The 21,335-nt window shown below is 39.3% G+C and overlaps 1 long non-coding RNA gene across 1 annotated transcript in view; it reads left to right on the top strand.

The window, feature by feature from the left end:
• Nucleotides 1–15,360: 15,360 nt before the first annotated feature.
• The window catches only part of LOC134415172 (uncharacterized), a 58,575-nt gene continuing 52,600 nt past the window's right edge, over nt 15,361–21,335 (top strand). The window contains exon 1 of the long non-coding RNA XR_010026950.1: nt 15,361–15,495. This is a non-coding gene — a long non-coding RNA (uncharacterized LOC134415172). The remainder of the gene's footprint in view (nt 15,496–21,335) is intronic.

A 21,335-nucleotide genomic window follows, 5' to 3' on the forward strand; every position in this document is an offset into this window, starting at 1 on the left:
CTGACTGAGCAAGGGAGAAGTTAGGGACCATTTTTCCTATCATTCTTACACAAGTCTCTGTAAATCTCTGCCTTGCAAACCACATGGGAACTGTGATATGTGTATGGGGTTGATTTCTCAGTTATGGACAACCTTATCAGTGTGTTAACTACAAGGCTATCAAAAGCATCATTTGCTTCTGCATATGCCAGTGTAAGCTAATCAGAGAAGGATGGCAAATATAATCAGGGCTTTAAAATGGCATGGCTATAAAAAGAGATAGAATTGACAAGTAGCTTTTTGTTTCGAATAAGGATGACTATTGTAGATATATAAAAATATAAAAGGAATAAAAAGAATAACAAGTGATTGGGATTTGAGTGAAAACATGCTCAAGAATGAAAGAAGGCTCCCCTCTCCACTGCCTTGAAGCACAAAGGAACAGAGGAAACCTCCTCTGAAGACTCTGAAAGTCTCCAAACTGAAGTGGGAGGATGCACCAGAGGAAGGATAACTTGGTATTGGTCCTGCTTTTATGTTCCTGCTGTGGCTGCTTACTGGCCCTTCACAGGGGTAGTGCCAGGCTGGGCAGCCCTCTCTGTATGGCCCTGGCTCTGATTTAAGAGGCAGCACCTTTTTATAGCACTTCTTGCAAGTAGAAGTGATGTCAGCTATAACTAGGCCAATCTTTTCCACATCCTTTTATGTTCTGTTGGGATTCCAAACACACACACTCTCACACAGACACACACACCTTCAGAGTGTATTATGCAGTACTCCTACCTCATACACATTATAAGCATCACAGTGTACAGCTGGCACAATAGTCATGTTCCTGCTCAAACTCCAATAGGAGTCTGCAATTCAAGCTGAGTGTACCCACAGTGACACTGCTTAAAAGATTTAAATATAGGAAATTACATAATTAAAAGCTATTACTCCAGATGCAGGAACAAAATAGAAATATTCTGTATTAGTAAATACATCTGTTTTGTGAAAATGAATTGTGCTAGGAGTGTTTGTTTGTAAACTTATTAGAGAGCTAATGATATAAAAAATATGCATAAAACGTAAACAGAGTCTCTCACAGGAGTTTCCTGCATGCACAAAGGGTCTATAATCTGTTTCTCTCTGGCCTTGCTACTATGTAGAAGATTTGGAATAAATTCTTAACCCTGAAATGACCTTTAATTGGGACAGGACTGGATTTTCTCTGCAATAGTGGTTCATCCTGTGGGTGATTAATAGTTGTCATGGTAAAATATTCCATATATGTTTCAAAAGACCTTTGTTTTCCAGGACAACACTTTGACTAAAAGCATCGTTGCAGGCAGGTCAGTCTGAGCAGGAAAACAGACTCTTGCATTCCTGCTAAAATTCTCAGGTGAGACAAGGAAGAATATTTTGTCAAGAGTCCAACTCCAAACTAGGGAATTTTCAGATCTTCCCATAACTAATGAAATCAATTGTCAGGAATTATTCACCTCAATGATTTTTAGTTGCTGTATTACTTCACATAATTATTGTGTATATTTATATTTATATTTCTTTATAAAATTCCCACAATCACTCTTCATTTATCATATCACAAGTTAAAAAATCTTATTTGCTTATTTTCCATGCTTAATTAAAACAAAAATAAAGTGAAAGGTAAAAATAAATGTAAAATTAAAAATAAAGATGAGTAAATTTTTTGCCACACTGTGATTCCATGAGCAAGCTCTGATGACAGTGTCAACCCCCATTTGAGAGAACAAAATCTCAATTCCTTGTGTACCTACTTGATCTGAGATTTTTGTTTCCCAGAGAAATAAAAGGTTTGAGTCTCTAAGGGGACAGACGCTGACATGTTGTCCCATTCTCCTTTTATCATTAGGGACTCAGTTTCTGAAAGCTGCCCCTGATGCTGTTTGGTTAGTATTGATGAACAATAAGGACTTCTGCAGTACATCACTAAGCTGCTTTGTAAGCTTGAGGGCTGGCTTTTTAATTTTTCAGAAGCATGCAGCTACTCTTTTAACACAGCTATTCGTTCACTGCTCTTTGCTGACAAGGGAAAAATAAGTTCACAACAGCTTTTTAGAATTATGTCACAGAGAAGATGGACTTGTCCCCAGATCTCTCACCCCAAATTCCTCCATGGAAAATTACGGCTCTAGGCTATACATGTACGAGATATTAACTGGCTATATGGTTAAATTAATGAGTGAAAACAAACGGACATTTACTGAAGCTGGCTATAAGTTTGCAATGATGAATATCTCCCACGAGCTCTATCATTTTTGGCATGCACCTCTAGTCAGAGCTACGTTTGTTCAGACCCCTCAGCTCCGCGAGAGGGCTCAGATATGTACAGTTGTGTGCATATCAACCAAAGTCACTCTCATGGCTCACTGCTGATCTGTCTTTTTATTGGAATTCATTCTATCAACTTGAAAAATCTATGATGTGTATATTTACTTTATGACTTTGAGGTGCCCAGGGGTATTTACAATGTACACAGATGGCCATATTCTTTAAGGCTAGCAGCTGCAGGCCAGGTAAAATACATTAGAGCACCCCAATGTCACAGGACACCCATATGGGGGCAACTGGATCAAGCCTCCAAAATCTGGCAAAATAATTTGTGCCTGCAGTGTCTGTGTGGTGGGGATGCAGTTTGGATGTACACTTGTGTCTGGACCGAGCACTCAAAGTGTTCACACATAATAAAAATATTCAGTGGGAAGAGGGCTTGTTTGCAGTTAAAACAAAGATGAACTGAATACATAAATCTCTGTTTATCTCTTGAAGGCTCCTACATTAACTCCTCTCTTTCTCCGAAATCTTCTCATATTAAAGTTCTTTCCTGCCCCACCACCAACATGTGTAAATTGCCAGTGTATTAGGGATGGCTTAGATGGATTTCATTTTCCCCATGGCAGCCCCCACTGAACTGATAGCTAGAAAGTTGGGATAAACAGCAGTATTGTGGCTACTGCTGAGCAGTGCTGACACAGCAACATTCCCCCACCAAGGCACTGGGAATGGGCAAGATTCTGGGAGGGGACGCAACTAGGCCCAAACTAACCAAAGGGGTATTCCATACCATATGATATCAGCTCATGATAAAAGCTAAGAAAAGGAGGAGGAAAATGAGGCACTCATTATTTGCAGTGTTTGCCTGCTACACGGAGCAATTGCTACGTGTGCTGAAGCCCTGCTTCCCAGGAAATGGGCAGACATTGCTCGCTGATGGCAAGTAGAGAATAAAATCTTTTTTTTTTGTCTTTGCTTCTGTGTGCACAACCTGTTCCCCGTGCATTAGCATACTGTCTCCTCTCAACCTACTAGTTGTTTTCCACTTATTGTTTTCTACCCGTTGTTTCCTACTAGTATTTTCTGTCCCCTGTCCACTGGGAAGGGGAAGTGGTTGAGAGGCTGGGTGGGCATGCAGCTAAAGTCAAACCACAGCTAAGGACAGTGCCCTGTCTGACCATCCAGGAGCCACTCTGGCAGTCGCACTCACACCACCTGAACTAGGATGAAGCCCCTTCACACTGACACACCCCACACTCACACAGTTGGACCTGATTTCCTTAGCAGCTTGAGCCCAGACTTCCCAAAGCAGAGTCTCTGACATTCAGATCCTTGAAGTAATTTAACCATAAAAAAGTAACAGCTTGAGCTGGGTGCCTCTGAGAGGAATCTTGAACTAAGGAACCCCTTTTATATTTATATCTATAGATACACACACATATATTATATATGTATATACATACATATATAATACATGTGTATATATATATATATATATATATAAAACATATTTCACAAAAATATGTATATGCCCTTGCAGTCTAAGGGTGGGGAAGTCTGGGGTTCGTCGGCTGCTGCTGAGTCTCAGAGTGGCAGTCACCCAGCTGTGCCACAAGTCCCCCTACCCTTTGTTATGCAGAGGGTTTGCAGTTCATGGCCTTTTGCCTTGGTCCGGACTCCCCAGAGCTCAACCTGCAGCTTGAAATGCATCTGCACACCCAGCTACCTGCCCTGAACGTATTCTTCAAAACCCACCACAGCCTGATAACAGGAAATCAGTTTTCTGGTCTGGCTTTTATTTGGATTTGTTATCAGAAATGTAATATTGAATTTTTCTTTAAATTATTTATTTTTTTTAATTATGTAATTTTTACATTAAAGAAGATTCCCTCAGTTAAACAGTGCAGAATTTCAACAAGTGCTGACAGATGAGAGCATCTTGTCATGCCTCTAGCAATCATTGAAGACTTTCTCACAGCAAAACAGGGTTACAAAATCTATGGCCATGCTCTTCAGACATTCATCTCAGTTTTCCCTGTCCCTAACACAAACTTTCAAGACCCATGTTTCTCCCATAAGGATCTGAGTGGACTCTTTGAGCTCATGGGCTTCCGGTCCCTCAGCTGTGGAGGGAGAGCCTCGCTGTGCTTTGTGTTCTACTTTTCCCAAGAACTAGTACTATTTAGTACAGTGTGCCTCTATTTAGATGATTGCTTTCTGGACTGAATTTGCAAAAAGATGTTGACTGAACTGAACTGAAATTGAATTTGGAGAGACTAAAATTTGTCATGAACTGTAAAACTTGCTTTTCATTTGGATTTTTTTTATTAAACTAACAAACTCATAAATAAAACCATGGAAGTAGAGCAAACATGATTTTTGGATTAACGTAAGAGTATCCAGTAACAGAGATACTTAGGGTTCTATTCAGTCAAAGAGTCAGAATCTAGTATATTTCTTTTGGTGAAAGGTCTGGAATGTGATGAGAATTGTATTAAAGCTTGCCCCTAGTTTCAGCAGACCTCGGTTTGAATTTAACATATTCTGTCTACATACTAGATCTCCCTTTCAATTTCTAAGATAGCAAAAATCCAGGTAATTGTTAATATAAGCTATCTTTATTTCTCTAGCCAAAGTGATGGCTTTGCTCCAAGACACTTGCCTGTTTGTATGACATCGGAGCCATGCAAAAAATTATTCTGCTTCGTTCTTACTGGAATATCTCCTAGACTTTCCTTATCTTTTTTTGCACTTCATTAAATCAGCTACATCCCTGCATTAAATCAACCATACTCCAATCATTGTCAACAAGAGGAACTCTACCCTTTGCTATTAAAGCATATGGGCTGCAATCTGTTAGTATTATTATATCTGACAAATATAAATTTGTTAAATCAGAGGACATGAGGTTTTGTCTTCCTAAATAATCTTATAGTCTCTCTCTTGCTACTTTCCATTTCTTTCAAGAGCAGTCAAATTATCTTTGCCTTGCAGTAAAGTATGGCATTTATTTGTCTAAAATAATAATCTACTCTCCAAATTACTTTTCCTCTAAAGATCATGAAGTGTTTTACTTCATGAAGCTTGCATAATCTCACCATCAGAGAGAGAGAAAAAAAAAAGAACTGGGAAGCACCTCAAGAACTGACTATTTGGTGTGCTGGAAACATCCTCTGTTTTGACACAGAACCAAAGTAATGCAGTGAGAACAGTGCAGTCAATTTTCCACTGCTTTTAGTTTTCTCCTTAATGGTATTTTGAACTGCAATAATAAGGAGTACAGAGTTACATTAGCTTAGAATAAAGTTATTCTTAATCAGTTGATTTGGATGATAAGATTTCAGCTACATATTTTCCCCTAGGTAGCTGGGGTAGAAAGAATAACAGAAATGCAATTGCAGCTTGATTTTCATTCTGCCTTTTGAAACAAATCTTTATCCCTTTGACTAAAATTAGCTCTCATTAACACATTGAGCTTGTTTGCTGTAGCCAGTGGGGTCATATGGAATATTGCTAAAAGCAGAATTTGGTTTGTTACATTCACAACAGCTTTTCAACAAATATTTGATATGACAAGATGCATAGCTCTTCCTGGTCTTATCCTTGAGAATGGCAGAGGAGCCTTCAGGCAGAGAGCTGCTTCAGACTTCTAAAATCCTTCTGCCTGAAATGTGCAGAGCTCTGCCTGTTGCATTTGCAGAGTCAAGGCTGAAAAAAACATATCCTGAAGCTTTTTACTGCTTATTTGGTTTTATGCTACAGCTGTAAACTCTGTTCTTGTTTTACTTGCTGATCTGTTTTATTAAGTGCCTTCTGATGAACAACAAGAAGCATGTAATAAAAACCATCCACAGTATGGTGGCAACTTCCTTCTTCTCTCAGTCACAGACCTTAAACTAGTCCCTGGTGTGCTGCTATACACAATCCTGCTGTGTACAGGATTGTTTCTAATACTTGTTACTAAAATGTTCATCTGGTCCTGGCTGGCATTTTTTGGCTGAATTTGGATTGTGCTGTTATTAGAGACCCTTCCCTGGGAACATTTTTCTAGTTCTTTTGTGATGTCTTGGACAGCATACTCCACTGGGTAGGTCCTCACAGGAGTCAATGTCAGAGTCAGATAAATACATGGAAGAATGAGACAGTTTGCATTTGGTAAGAATCTTCCCCTCATCTAATCGCAGCAGATGTTGAAGTTTTGATTTTCCTCGCTCAGCACCTGTATACCACCTGCAGTGTTTTATTACACAGTCATGAGCCATTTAGTCATAGCCCTCTCCCTTGCTGGAAAATTATCTGCTAATAGTGTACTATGCAGTCAAATTTTAAATGACTTCCATGAAAACTCCTACCAGGTCTATTCCAAGAAGAGCCACTGTGGCTCCTCTGTTTATGCTGGCTGACAAGTGCCTGTTCATCCTTTAGGCAGTGTTGTGCTGATGTCTGGGTGTTAGGGAGTGCCTTCAGCCAGACTGCCCAAAGACCTGCTGCTCCATGGAATTTGGTCTTCTGGAAAAAGTGTTGTGCTTTCATGATACACCATGAATGAGGTGAAGTGTTGTACAGGACTCAGCCAGGGCAGTGTCCAGGTTTCTTGAAGGTTGCTTTGTCTCTCTAACTGTTGACAGCAGAGCAGGGAATGCCTTCCCTGACACTCCCAGGAAATTCACACTTCTTGCCAGTGCAGAACATGTCCTCGAACATGCCATTAACAGTGATGGACACAATCTCTTACTTAGGGAAGAGAACCGAAGATGCAGGAACCACTTGCGGGAACCTTCAGCTGGAGGTGTTAAAGACAGGCAGTATAATTTAAAGGCCAGACTCTAAGGACTCAGAATTTACAAGGGTTTAAAATTTAGATGAAAACTGAGGTAAATGATTGTGGCTGCTGTAAATGATCCTTTTCCATCACAGCACCTTCACAAGATTGGCCTTGCTTTCTGGTTCAAACTTTATTTCAACTAAATATCAGGATAATGAATGAGATGGTAGTCTATTGCAGTTCAAAATAATCTAAATTTATATTGCTGGGGTATGCACTTAGCTCTTAGCCTATATTTTTTGCTTCTTTTTCAGAAACTTTGAGAAGACTCCAGTGGCTCCAGCAATCTAAATACCAAACAATGACATTTAAAGTTTGGGAGAAAAAGAAATATACTGCTGCTTGCCATAAATGCCCATTAATTACCTTCGTCTTTCACATTTAATAGCATTTTATTCTCTGAAAGCCAGTTCCAGAGGCTGGATCCAGTCTTACCATTATATAAGTGTGGAATTTGAACCGTTATCAAATCTTAACTCTATCACATTCAGAACAAGAAATTATTCCCTTCTTATTTGATCCTAAAATTTTTTCTTTTCACAGTAGTGAAACAATACTCTATTTGTTAGCCCTGTGTCCTTTTAATATATTTAGAGCTCTTGTCCATGTTTTTCTGGAAACAACTCCAGAAAATTAGTGAAAAGTCATCTTGCTTGTGTAGCAACTACTGGCAGGAGTAGCCACTTCCTTTTTGCTGTGACCTCAAAGCATCCAAAAGCATGTAATGCAATTACAACTGTTTAGGACTGACTCCTTTTGTCTTAATTTAATGACAGTAGTAAATCAAATCAATCTTTTGAACATATAACTTTTAAAACATCTGAATCAGTTTTTATTTTCATATTTGCATCACCTATAATTATATTAACTAGTTTGCTGCTCTAAACAGTGAAAAGAGATACATGTGAGAAACTTTCTATCATTAATAAATATGTTTAACCATAACAGATTCTTTCAATGTAAATCTACTTCAGAATTAGTGGTTTAGATGTGAGTCAGGTCCTGCTTGTTCTGTGAAGAAAAAGCATTTGAGTCTAACGACTTCTACTGGTATGCCCTTGTCCATATATTTCAAAAAAAATATCAGCTAGTAAGGATGATTGTGTTAGTTCTACTTCTTGAAAATGCTGGGTGTATCTATACAACGCAGCCAAAAGGTTTTGAGCTCAGCATGCTTGGATTGATCCCTGAAGTGGTGGCACACCAAGCAGGGAGAACCAGGGCAGTGTGGGAGACAGCCCAAATGCAGGAGTGTGCCTTAACAAGGCAGTGGCAGAACTAACATGGCTGGGCTTTCTCCAGGCTCAAGCCTCAACCAGCAATGACTCTCACACCTCTACTGGCTTGAGCATCCCTGTGCTGGAACTGGCTTTGAATCAGAGCTCTCCACAATTTCTTCTCATCTGTGGTCACTAACCAGAGAGGTTGAAGATACTTTTCACATTCCCTTAGTTCTCTTAGGAACTGTGCATTTTTTTCCCCATCTTTCTCACAATTGGAAATGACTGTTCAGAGTTGACTTTATCTTTCTTTTTGCCTTTGTGTGTGATTTAAACCCTCAAAGCTGATAAAAAGAAAGATCTTTTGCTAGCGGCTGTCAACTCAGTGAATGTTTTTACAGAAGTGCTTTCTGTTTAGCAATTTCCCCTTTTCTTTCTCCAAAGTAGAAAAAGAGATATACTTACTCTTACTTTTGAATATCAACTGTAACTCTGTAATTGCTTCAGAACAACATTAGGACTGCTGCTACAAGAAAATCAGAGCTGTAAGAAATACCTGTTTATATCTTACATCCTGACCGATGTCTTTTACAAATTAGGTGATTAACAGGCTCCAATGCCCTCTGCTTCCCAGCAAACTACTCTTAGTAGCTCTCTGTTGTGGATTGTCCTTAGATTTATGATTACTGGAACACCACACATTGCTCATGTGTTCAGATCTCCTATACTTCTTTTCAGCTCCATCTGTTTAACCAGGGAATGGAAAGAACTTTGGACACATGATAGTTAATACAAATCATAAGATAAGAGATTTTCTTTATTTTAGAAACTTATTTCACACCATTGGGGTCCTTAAATTCTGCTCATAACTACTGATATGAACCGGAGGGATTGTTTTACAAGCTGAGTTCTGAGGTTCAGATGGAAACAAAAAGCCCTTCTGGTGTTGGTTGGAAGGGACTTCAGTGGTCCTGCTCCCAATGAAATCATCACCATCATCATCAGTGGACCAGGTCAGTAAAGCCTGCAACAGGGGTCCACAACCACTCTGGGGCATCTGCTTCATTGCTCAACTACCCACCAGTGAAAAAGTTGACCTTAAAGCAGAAGCTGAACCTCTCAGCTCACAATGTGTTACTCCTTGTATATGTATAATGTATAACCTATAACATGACCAAGAAGAATTTGACTCTGTTCCTTTATGATTCCCATGTGCACGTGTGCAGACTGCATGGAAACCACCTCTTTACCAGCCTAAACAAGACAATGCCTCTTAGCATTTTCTCATATGCTTTCTCAGTAGTCTTACAATGGACCTGAAAGTCAGAATCCTGAACTCCTGACTCAAAACTGCTGTGTCTGTGGTTCTATATTAATAAAGTTCCTGAGTCAGGCACTGAAATGTCCTACATGCAGGTTCGTGGCCTGCCAGTGGGATGCAAAGCACTTAGATATGTGCCCGGACTCCCTACACAGTCAGCACAGAGATACAGGCACCCCTGCACGTCTCTCAACCATGATCAAAAGTGGAGCATTTACTCATCTCTGCTGACTGTGCCAGCACAGTCACACTCCAGTGGAGCCGTGCAGCTCTCTCAGATGGAGCAGGGAGCCAGCTAACGGGAGGTGACGCACAGAAAAGGCGTCCGGCTCAGGAGCGCACAGCAGCTGCCCGGATCCCCTGGGAGCCGGGATACAAGGCCAGCCTCGGAGAGCAGGTGTCTGATTGGAGAGGATGTGTATGGCTCAGAACTGGAGTTCTCAGATTTAGCTGAGTAAAAATACTCCCACAATTCTAAAGTGGGTTGGTTTTCTTTTCAGTAAAGCTGATAGAGTTTCTTCCTAATTCTGTGCAGTGTAAGCGGACAAGACTTTGAGGTTACCCCCCTATCTCACGGATTCACAAAGCCATGTTCTTGCCCTCAGCATTTCTGAGCTAATAGAATAATGAAGATAGCCTCCAAGTTTATGCACTTCCTCTTTGTTCAGTATTTTGGGGCATGTTTCACGGAGTGTTGGAAAATACTGATGAATGTTCAAGCCGTCTCATTTCCCTTCTTTTTGCCAGTTCAATAATTTACTGTTTTGTGAGTATTGGACACTGGAATCAATAATTTGAAATTTTCCTGAACAGCTACAATCTAGAAAAAAAAAAATAAATTGCAGCTATTCAAAGATAAAAGGTAGGGTTTATTCAAATAAATCTGGTCTTCTCCAGCTGTGCTTAAGCTAGATGATCCTTCAGCTTCTTAACTGGAAGAGTACCCCTTAGGGAAAACTGCTATTTCAAGCATTTTAAATAGAAAAAAAAATATTTTATTTGTTTTAGATAAGTTTCTAAAAGCAAAAAAAATAGTATCCTAATTCTTTTGGAATAATTAATGAAAATATTTTTAAGGTGAAAGTCCATTCCCTTTACTCATGCTGAACAGTAAATTGCAATGCAAATAAAAGATTACAGGTATACTATACAAACAGAGAAAAAAGATGTGGGCTGAAAAGATTGCCGGAAAGGTTGGAATTGGAGCTAATTTAATATATGTGCTCCATAAACCACATAATTTTTATTATGAATTTGTAATATTGGTAAAGGTTCTGAAAAGAGAAAGAAACTGTTTCAGAAATATATTTGAAGCTTACGTTGTTTCACTTGTCATTCACTAAATTAAACCCTGCAGCAAAATTTTTCTTTTCAGAATTGGTTTTATACATTTTCGTCTATCATTGGCCCATGACAGATCTGCTTCTCTTGGTGCTTTCTGTATTTCTGTAGGTTCCTTAAAGCTATGAGAAAGATTGTACAGTATAATAATAGCCTATATCTGCTATGAATAATCTGATGAAAATTGAAAATCCCAAGTAATAACAACTGAAGAGAGGTATTTCAGCATCAAAACTTCACTGATAGATTATTATTTACCTGCCTTACAAATATTCCCATCTGCACTAATATTTATTTCTAGGTATTTAAAATATTTTCTGATTTTTTTTTCTGAAAATATTTTCTGAAAAATTCACTTTTTAAACTTCAGTCAAAATATTGTGGAACCAGATGTGACCTTATCTAGAGCAGATAATGTGAAACAATTAATGGTGTCTGATTAGAGAAACCTCCAATGTCATTTGAAGCTGCATCTCTCTCTGTCCCTGGGCCATATGTAGATGTGGCTGTAGCTGCACTGTCATGTACATGGCTTCACAAGAGCCTCTCTGAAGGTATCTCTTTTTTTCCCTTTCTTTAACAAGTTCCATACTACTTCCAATATTTTTTAAAGTTATCTGTCTCAGCCTTAATAGCAGGCTTATTTTATTCCTGAGCTGCTCCCATAAAAATTCCATTTTAGATCCTTGCTGTTGTAATGCTTATCTTTTTTCTCTTCCAAATTTCAAGCCTAAATTTATTCATAGGCAATTTATACCCATTTGTTCTTGTGTCAGCATGGCCTTTAGTTTAAACAGTTGTTTTCCCTGCCTGATATTTACATCCCTGAAATGCTTACAAAGAATGGGAGAGAAGACAGATGGCTATTGCTTAACCTGCAATTTGTATTAATTATAATAATTAATCAGGTTATTTTGAGTTCAATATGGTGTGATTCAGCAGAATTTGCTAAAATTTCTTAGCAGAAAAATTGATGGAAGGTTTTGAGTTTGTAAATAAATAATATATCCTAGTAGCAAATGTTTGTTAACAACACTTAATACTGTGCTGAACCACAACAATTGTACCAAGAGGAAAAGGTGATAAATTTGCTGTCTGTAGCGCTTCACAGTCTGTTGTGAGGAAACACCAGTGGGCCACAGAGGCTGCTGGAAAACTGTTGCCACCTGGGGTCATTCAGGAAGTCCTTTTGGGCTGTACCTGTGTTGCCACACTGGCTTGGATTCTGAAATAAAAATCTCCGGATTGTGTTTGTTATCAGTGTTCTGGCTCCAGGACAGAGCAGCTCCAGAGGGACGGACTGCAATCCTTGCAGACAGGGCAGAATGGAGCGGTGCACGCCTGAGCCACAGCTGGGCAGCTGCCTGTGGGATTTTGCACCCACAGCACCAGACAACAGCCAGTCCAAGCAAAACCTCCCCCCTACGCCTGTAGGGTGGCTGCGTGGATCTCAGGACAACACACATTGCTCCACTCCTATTTTGAAGAGGTGGGAACTTAAACACTGCTCCAATTTTGTGTCTGTTGAATTAGATTTTTATTTTCCTTATTTAACCTTGCATTCTAACTCCTTGGCTACTACCTTTAGCTGTAAGACTCCCAGCCAGTGTTGCAAACACCAGTGTTGCCATGAATGAGGTACATTAAAGTGCAGATAACCCAGCCCCAGCATGGGCACAGGTCTGGCTTTCACAGGCCATGCCAGCCCCTTGCCATGCCACCACCATGGTATTGAGTTGTTTCTTCTATTTCTATGTGGGTCTTACTCAAGTTTCAAAGTCTCTGTTGTCTCTATTTTATTCTGTATGGAATCAATTTTTTAAAAATGGGAAAAGTATTTTGCACATATTTTATACAACACCAAGCAAATAAAAATAAATAAGTCATTCCAGGACTACAGCTATTCTCCAGAGAGCTGGCCCAAGCATTTTTCTAGTCCTCAGCAACCTGGACAAAACAGCCAAGGTTGATTGTGTGTTGATTGTCCTTAAAACTTTTACAGCCATTTAGGTTAAACATTTTTACATTCTAGCTATGTTGATTTATTCATTACATTACTTCTGCTTTATGTCATCCTTGTTTCAGAGACACTGCAAAATGTTTTTAAATTCTGCTCATAAAATGTGCAGAAAGGAGATGGAAGATGGGATTATCTTTGCTCATACCTTCTCCTGTCAGACGGACATGGAATTTCTTTGTGTGCCCTTTACTGTTATAGTCTGCTATCTGCCTGGGTAATATCAAAAAGCTTCAGTGGTTTGGGAGTTTAATATTAATTTTACTCTTGTAATGACCTGGGAAATGTTTGATATTGAGAGATTAATCTCATTGTGACCTTTGAAATCTGTAAAATTTTGGTTCTGAGGGAACATACTTAAGTACAATTTGTACCCTCTGCTGCTGAATGAAAAGCAACACTTCCCTCACCCCATTTCTGTTCTCTTGTTTTGCTAAGCTTTAATCTTAGATGCAATTTTTTGTGCAGACAAAGATGCACATAGTGCTACTGTTTGAGATACCCTGGTAATAGCCTCCCTGTAGATATATTTTTGAGTAGTTCTACAGAAAAGGATTTGGTGCATCACTTCCTCAGGAAGCTTGCAATAAATTATGAATAGCTGCTATTCAGGCAGCACTGTTCATTCCAGACACTGAGTCAGTTAGGAATGGTGCACTGGGAACTATAACAATTATGAAATCTGCAGCTCTCTTCTGTTTGGATGCTTGCATGAGGACTGAACTTGGATTTTACATTTGAATGCCTCCCCTTGCCATGCTTTCCTAGTTTGTTTTGGGTTTTGTAATGCAATTTCCATTTTAAAAAAAGGGGAAAAACTCTCAAACCAAACCCAAACCAAATAAAACAAAAACAAAAAAAAAACAAAAAAACCCCAAAAATACAACAAAAAAAACCCAAAAAAACCAAAAAAACAAACAAACAAACAAAAACAAAAAACAAAAAAAAAACCAAAAAACCAAAAAAAACCCAAAAAAACAAAAAAAAAAAACAAAAAAAAAAAAACAGACAAACAAAAAACCAAATCAAACCAATAAAAAAATAAAAATAGAAAGAAAATAAAAGAGAAAAATGTATAATGAGAAATCTGTACATGGGACAATGCTGACCCTAAATGACATATCAGCAAGGTTGAAGCAAGGTTGACACTGGCAGATCAAAATAACCACCTGTGATTTCCCAATATTTTAGATGCCCACTACGGTGGCACATTAGCTGTGAAACTGCTGACAATCTTCCAGCACAGAAGGAAATGTGGAGATTTGAAAATGAGAAGTTTAATTGCAGGTTTTGCTGTAGTTGAATCCTTCTACCTTGGTATGTTAAATGTGAAGAGATGGTGTGAGAAAACTGAGTTGCAGAGAAAGTTCAGTTCTACAGGTTTACACTAGGATACTGCTTCCAGGAAAATGTAGTCCCTCCTCTTCTCCTATTTCATTCATCCCTTCTTTTATGTCCACCCATTTTCTCCCCTGAATTGTTGTCTCCAAAATTTGCAGACCTTTTTCTGTAAATCTCCTTTCCTTGCAACAGCTGTCCTGTTTCTCACTCTCTCTCTCTCTCTCTCTGCTCTGTGTATTTTTTGCTTCAAATAGAATTTCTCCATGCTTCCACTTCTAATAAAGATCTTAGACATTTTCTCATTCTTTGTAGTCATCTACTTCTGGCTTCTTAGGGCCTGGAGCTGCCTCAGGAGGGTGAATTCGCATCACCCAAAGGCCACCTGGCTTTGGCAGGGCAAGGAGTACTCTGCCCTGCGCAGCAGTAATGGATATCCCATGGGTCTTTACTTATGTCATGGACTCAGGGTGAAGCTCTTAACCTGGAGTCACTTTGGTGTCACTAAAATGTTTTCCCTGAGATGCAGGAATTTCCCTTGACTCCAGCTTGATTGAGAGGAAGATCAGGAGCACAACATTTAGCAGGGTGGGATAGACTCTGACTCAGCTTAGCTGGCTCAAGTCCTCATCCTTCCTGTCATTAGCAAGGGAACTAATCTGACACAGATCTCTTGGAAACTTCGCTGGTCTACTGTGTGAGGTAATATTATGGGAGCAAACATCCAGCCAGGAGGCTCGGACTTCTTGCCTCCACAAGGCTTTGCTGGGGCAGGTAACTCACATGGCTCCTTGTGCCTCTCCCGGTGTTGTGCAATTGAACACATTATTCACATAGATAAGTCCAGATTTTTCCGTTTGAATGATGTAAGGCCTTAGCCTAGTCATGTGGTGTTGACATGCTCTGCTCATAAACAAATAACCTCATTTTTGGATGATTGATACAGCAAAGCCTGAGGTAAACAGTCAGCACAGACCTCTTGGCAGAATATGGCTTTGCAAGCAGAGAGGCAAGTAAGGCAATGACTGCCATATCACATAGGGTTCCTGCAGAAATCAGTCTCTGGACAATTGGTTTCATGGTCCTTCCAATGGAGTTTCTTGTTCAAGATTTGCCTTAGCCTGAAGAAAGTGGCAATACTGAGAGCACAAAGTGGGTAAGTGCTTTGAGTAAAATCTTGCTCCTACCCTACTTCCAGCAGTATAAAGCCTCCAAACTTACAAGCTTTTCCAGGGACAATCTACAAATTTTAGGAGGGTTTGACACTGCTGGGTTTTTAAATTTGTTTTGTCTTTTTTTTTTTTTTTCTGCGTATCACAGAGATGATCTCAAGAAGTCACATCCTACATCAATCAAGTTGACCAGTGCTCAAAGTCTGGCTACATGGCACCTTTACCACCCAGACTGCTAACCCGCATGTCTGTGGTCCATTGAAGAATCTGTCTTTATTTACTAATACCATATTTTATGTTTGTACAGAATCCACGTACTTTCAATTTCACTTTTTTTATCCCCAGTAGCTCCAACCACACAGAAGAATGTGTCTATATAGAGAAATGAACTGAAAAGAACTTAAATTTTCTTATGGAGATGTTTCTTGAAAAGGCAGTGTGGTGGGTTGACTCTGGCTGTCAGGTGCACACCAAAATGCTCTCTCACTTCTCCTCCTCAAACAGGAGGAAAATCACATTAAAAACTCTTTAGTCAATATAAAAGTAGTTTAACAGAAAAAGCCAAGGGATATGTTCATAGGCAATGGATAATAAAAATAGTTATTCTCTACTTCCCATCAGCAGGCAGTGTCCAGACTTTTCCTGGGAAGCAGGGCCTTGTTATGCATAGTGAAATTTTTGGGAGACAAACACCCTCATAATGAATATTCCCCCTTTCCTCCTCTTTTGTCAGAGCTTTTACTGCTGAGTGCAACATCATGAGGTTGGAATACCCCTTTGGTCAGTTTGGGTCAGCCATGTCCACTCCCAATCTCCTGACCTCCTGCATCCTACTGACTTTTTGTAGGGTTGGAGAGACAGCTGTGATGCTGTGGGAGCACTGTTTAGTGGCAGCCAAAACAGTGGTGCACTATAAACAGCTTTCAGCTACGAAGCACAGTGCTGTGAAGGATGCTATGGGCAAGGCTAATCCCATCCCAGCCAGACCCAATACAGGTGGATCTAGAAATAATTATTGCCCCCAAAAATAATATAATGACAGTTTCTCATAGAGACATCTCGGAATGTAGCCAAAATGATGAACACAGCATTGCAATTCTCATGATAAACTGGAGTGATACCCTACACTTCAGAGAGATTTTATACACATGAAAATCACAGTACAGAAGAGAGATGTTTGCCAGCTATTTCCTCCCTTTGCAAAGAGATTTCTCTTTGCTGTGAGGATGGTGTTAGCAGACAATGGAGCAGGATGCCATTCCCAAGCATGGAAACACAAATTACTCCAGTTGAGACACTCTAGGCCTTCTGATGTCTCTTCACAGGTCCAGCAGGTATTCTGTGGCAATAATGTAGGGCATACAGGCAGCATTTGGAAGCCACAGTGCATTAGAGTAACTCAGATGATGATCTGGCCTATATTTAGCATTTGAAGCACTCCCTTCTTGGTTTCAGATCCATTTTAAATGTGGGAAGTGACATTTATTTTCCATAAGTACAAAGTATGGTGAAAGTCTTTAAGTCAGATGAAGCTTTTATCTATTAACAATTACTCATTGACGTACAAAGCTACACCTCATTGCGCAGAATGTGTCTTTTTATTATTTTTTGTTATCAATGCATTGGAAATGCTGTGGCTTCCTGTCCCAGTGCATGTGCAGTCTAATACAAACAAGAATGTCTATTGAGCATGACTCCTAAGGAAATCTGTGTTTGTAGTTGTGGGAAAAAAAGGCACTGAGCAAGCTGAAAAGAGTTGATATCCTGAGCAAGGAAACACGCTGCACTGTGAGATTTTGGATTCAGTTCTTGGCTGTGCCTCTGGGGATAGCTGTAAGGCTTTGTGGAGGAGTGCAGAGCCACCTGCAAGCTCTCTTTTTGATGTCTGGTTTCTGGTTTATCTGATAGCAAGGCTGGCCCTTAACACAGGTCTGTACAGCCTGCCTTGAGTCCCTCCTCCCTCACCGTTACCAGCAGCCCCAGTGACGTGAGTGCTTTCCGACAGAGGGACAGGGGGCTGCCCTGGCCTTGACTTTCTGTCTGATGCTGACAGCCAGAGCACAGTGTGGGAGAGGCTGGGCTGGCCTGGAGCCACACAAGTCCCTCTGATCTTGGCTGTCCACCAGCAGAGAGCTGCTGTGTTCTCTCGACACGGTCAGACAGCCTCCATGGCAGTGTGCTCTCCCATAGGATGAGTCGAGATATTTTACTGGATCCCTTCTTCTGAATTCCTGGAATTTAAAGGAACAACATGTCAGGCATTTCAGTGCCTTACTGTCCTTCTTCATGAAAGTAAAGTTGCTTGTCGGTAAACAGAGTCATGTCATGCTGGCTACTATAAAATAATGAGCTTATCAACTTAGAATGTTGGTAACTTCTTTTTGTCATATAACTTACTGTGGAACTGCTTGGGGAAAGTCAAGTCAATACACTTATTTTTCCCAAAAAGACTTCAAGAAATTAAAAGTTTCCACTTGTTGGGGAATTCAGGGATGTTATTAAAAAAAAATTAAAACTGTATTCACAGCACTTTTCAATTCTGTATAACTTGCAAACATTGCAAATATCTATGGGAATTAAGGAAATATTCTGCAAAGTGTCTGATTTTATTCCTGCTTCAGTTTCATACATTTCAAAAGAAAATTATAAAAAAGAGAAGAAGTGGATGAAATCTGAATTACAGATGAAAAGGAAATTGTCCCAAATGCATGCTGTTACATCAAAAATCTTGATGAGAACTAAGTTTCCTAGGAGGAACGAAGAACCCATCATTAGTTTAATTAAAATCTTTTATGTCTAACTAAAACTTTTCTTGGTTCATTTACAGTATTGCTAACCTGTTAACACAGTTAGGGCTGATGTATGAAAACTTTCTGGTACCTACCACTTTTCCCTGTTTGTTCTGCTCACCCATTCTCTTCCCACCTCTTGCCACAGCCCTCTCAAGAGAACAGCGGAGGTCTTAAAGAAGTGATCAGTGTCTGAGATTGTTTGCAGGGAGGAGTGGGACACTGGCCTTCTTCAGCCTGGAATCTGCTGGAATTATCTTTATATGCTATCTAAACTAAAATGTTGCTTTCTTTAACTCTAATCATTTCCAATTTAATATTTTGTGTGCTTTTCTCTTCTGTTTTATTATCCTTTAAAAATATTTTACCAGACACACACGGCTGCACTCCTACAGTGCCAAGTAATTGGCCACTGCCATTCGTGTTTGCAGTCCTGGGCTTTTGGGTATGTCTGTCGCTATAATACACTACATTTTTATTCTAGGATTCTATTCTAGACATCTTACCCCATCCAGAATAACTACTTGTTGTCATTACCTATTAGTTAGCAGTAAGTATTCATTGCACTGCGCCACTGCACACAGCTAAACTAAAGCTAAAACAATTTGGAACATAGCTATGTGACCTCTAGACAATTGCTGTGTCAGCTGTGACATGCTAAAATCAGTTCAGGACAAGAGATTTGCAGACAAGTCCAGAGAACTTGTATTGCTGGGTTAATACAAAGTCTGTGGTCTCTTGAAAATAGCAAACTTATTTTTAATCAGCTACAGGGCACAAATTTTGGTTAGGAAGTTCATGTGAAGGTTTTCTGAAAGTCAAGGATTTTTATGAAGTACTGCTAATGGAAACATTAAATGACTCAAATAAGTATAAAATCATTCATGAGAACCTATAAACCTTGTAATTGTGTGAATATACAGAGCTTTAATACGTTTATTCCTATAAGGTTTAGATATTAAGAAACACTTGTGGGTAGTCTGCTTAAGAAAGGCCTAATCTTGCCTAAGCCTCAGCTGTTAAGCCAGAAGAGAGTATCTCATTACAACTGCTGATTGGAATTTTTATGGTCTAATCACTGACAGAAAACTTCATTATTGCAAGGGTAATAAGTGAGTGTATTAATTGTCTGTCTCTTGACAAACTAAATTTAATATTTAACCCAAATTTTAATTTTGGTAGTTGTCTAGACAATTTAATCCAATTTTGTGGTTCGTTCTAGATGCGTGAGCAACATTTGCCACATATGAACATTTCCTTTAATTCTGCCTCTTTTTTACCCTTTTTTCCTCTTTAGAGGATGTGATAGGACATAGTTTTCATGGCTTATCTAAACTTAGACAGACTTATAAAAATTCCACATGTATTAGCATTCCCACATTATCTTTAGCATGCTTCATATGCATTTTATGCTTTTTGTGCTAACAGCAGTCTTTGACTCTCTGTTCAATAGAATTTGGAGGTGCTGAATTAGGATTGCGAAGTGCTCAGCATTTGTACCCATGAGCATGGAAACCATAAACCAGCAAAACCTCTGTGAGTTCTTGGATATTTAAAATAATATACCTTAACGTGAGAAGTCTTGCCAGTCTGATGCTCTTGAGGCCAAAATGAGTCCCCCACACAGGGCCACCTAGCCCCGGACATACAGTTATGAATTAAGAGCTCATTGAGCTACCCTGAGTAAATAAACCAGCATCCAGAGTCCACCTGGCAACTTCAAGATTCAGAAATGGTGGGTTTGCAGATGGCTTCCCTGGATTTCAAATACACACATAAAAAATGTCAGTAGAGATAACCTTCTTCTGAGGTGTCAGGAGCCCTCTAGGAAGGTTCTGTGTGTAAGAGCAATTCTGTTTCTTGAAAGGATATTGGGAAATTACATTTTAATGGATCGGTATTGCCCCAGTCTTCTTGTTTCTACGAGACCTTTGGGAACACTCCTTCAGAGTGTAATTGTCCTTAAGCTTTTATGAATTGTTTTAAGAGACCATTGAGTACCTAGCTACAACAGTTTTACTCAACATGGGAAACTTCACTGAGCAAAGTAGGCTGTTGTGATAAATGTGACTCTTGTCAAAGTCCTGTTCTGAGACTGGCCAGTTGATCAGTTTAGGAATAATTGCTTGACTTCTTTGATGGGGAGGTGGCATGGTTGAAAAGGAGATGCACAGTGTTACCTGATGTAATCAATTTTAAAAAATGTATCAGTTATATTTAATGACTTTGAGCAGATTTTTGAAAGTTTTCAAAAGGGGAGATTTATAGTACAATAAAATCACTTGTGGATGAGCCTCTGCCAAGCACAGGTAAAATGATTTGTCTCAGAAAGGTTTTAAAGTTTTTATATCACTATAGCTTTGTTGGTTGGATGAATTTAAATGAATAATTAGTGTGTCTTCTGTTTGATGACCTGCATTGCTATACAAACTTGGCTTGTATGTGTCAACTTGGCTTGTTCTGTTCAGGACTCTAATGGCTTGTCACAAAATAATGACTGGAGAATTATAAAAATAAAAATGTTTTGCTTTCTCCATGTACATACACAGCCCTTTCTCCCATACATACATAGCCCTTTATGGATTTGAGCAGTAGCCTGTGTGTCTCTCAATTTTCAGGATTAAATTACCACCATAATTATACTATGTGCTATATCTATGCTAATCTTTGATTTTGACCTGTCCATTACAAGTGGTTTAATTTCTAAGGACAAATCAGTTCATATAGAAAAAACCCAAGGTTCCATGAGACGAACCTGAAAAACTGGAGCACATTTTAAACGGGCCATTGCCTTTGGCTGAGGAGAGGGTGCTGCTATTGACCAGTCCATATTAAAGGAACAGTCTTGATTTTCTTAATGTTAAAATCCCTCCTAGTAGCACTGGGGAATAAGTTTTTATCACTTTTATCTGGCTAAATAAAGAGCTACACTATAACTCACTCAATAATGATCCATCATGGAGCACTCGAGTGCATCTCTCGATGGTGCTTGATCACCTTATACGTACCACAGGTATAATCATAGGAATACAGAA

The sequence above is a fragment of the Melospiza melodia genome, chromosome 2, assembly GCF_035770615.1.
Source record: "Melospiza melodia melodia isolate bMelMel2 chromosome 2, bMelMel2.pri, whole genome shotgun sequence".
In the NCBI taxonomy this organism is placed as follows: domain Eukaryota; kingdom Metazoa; phylum Chordata; class Aves; order Passeriformes; family Passerellidae; genus Melospiza; species Melospiza melodia.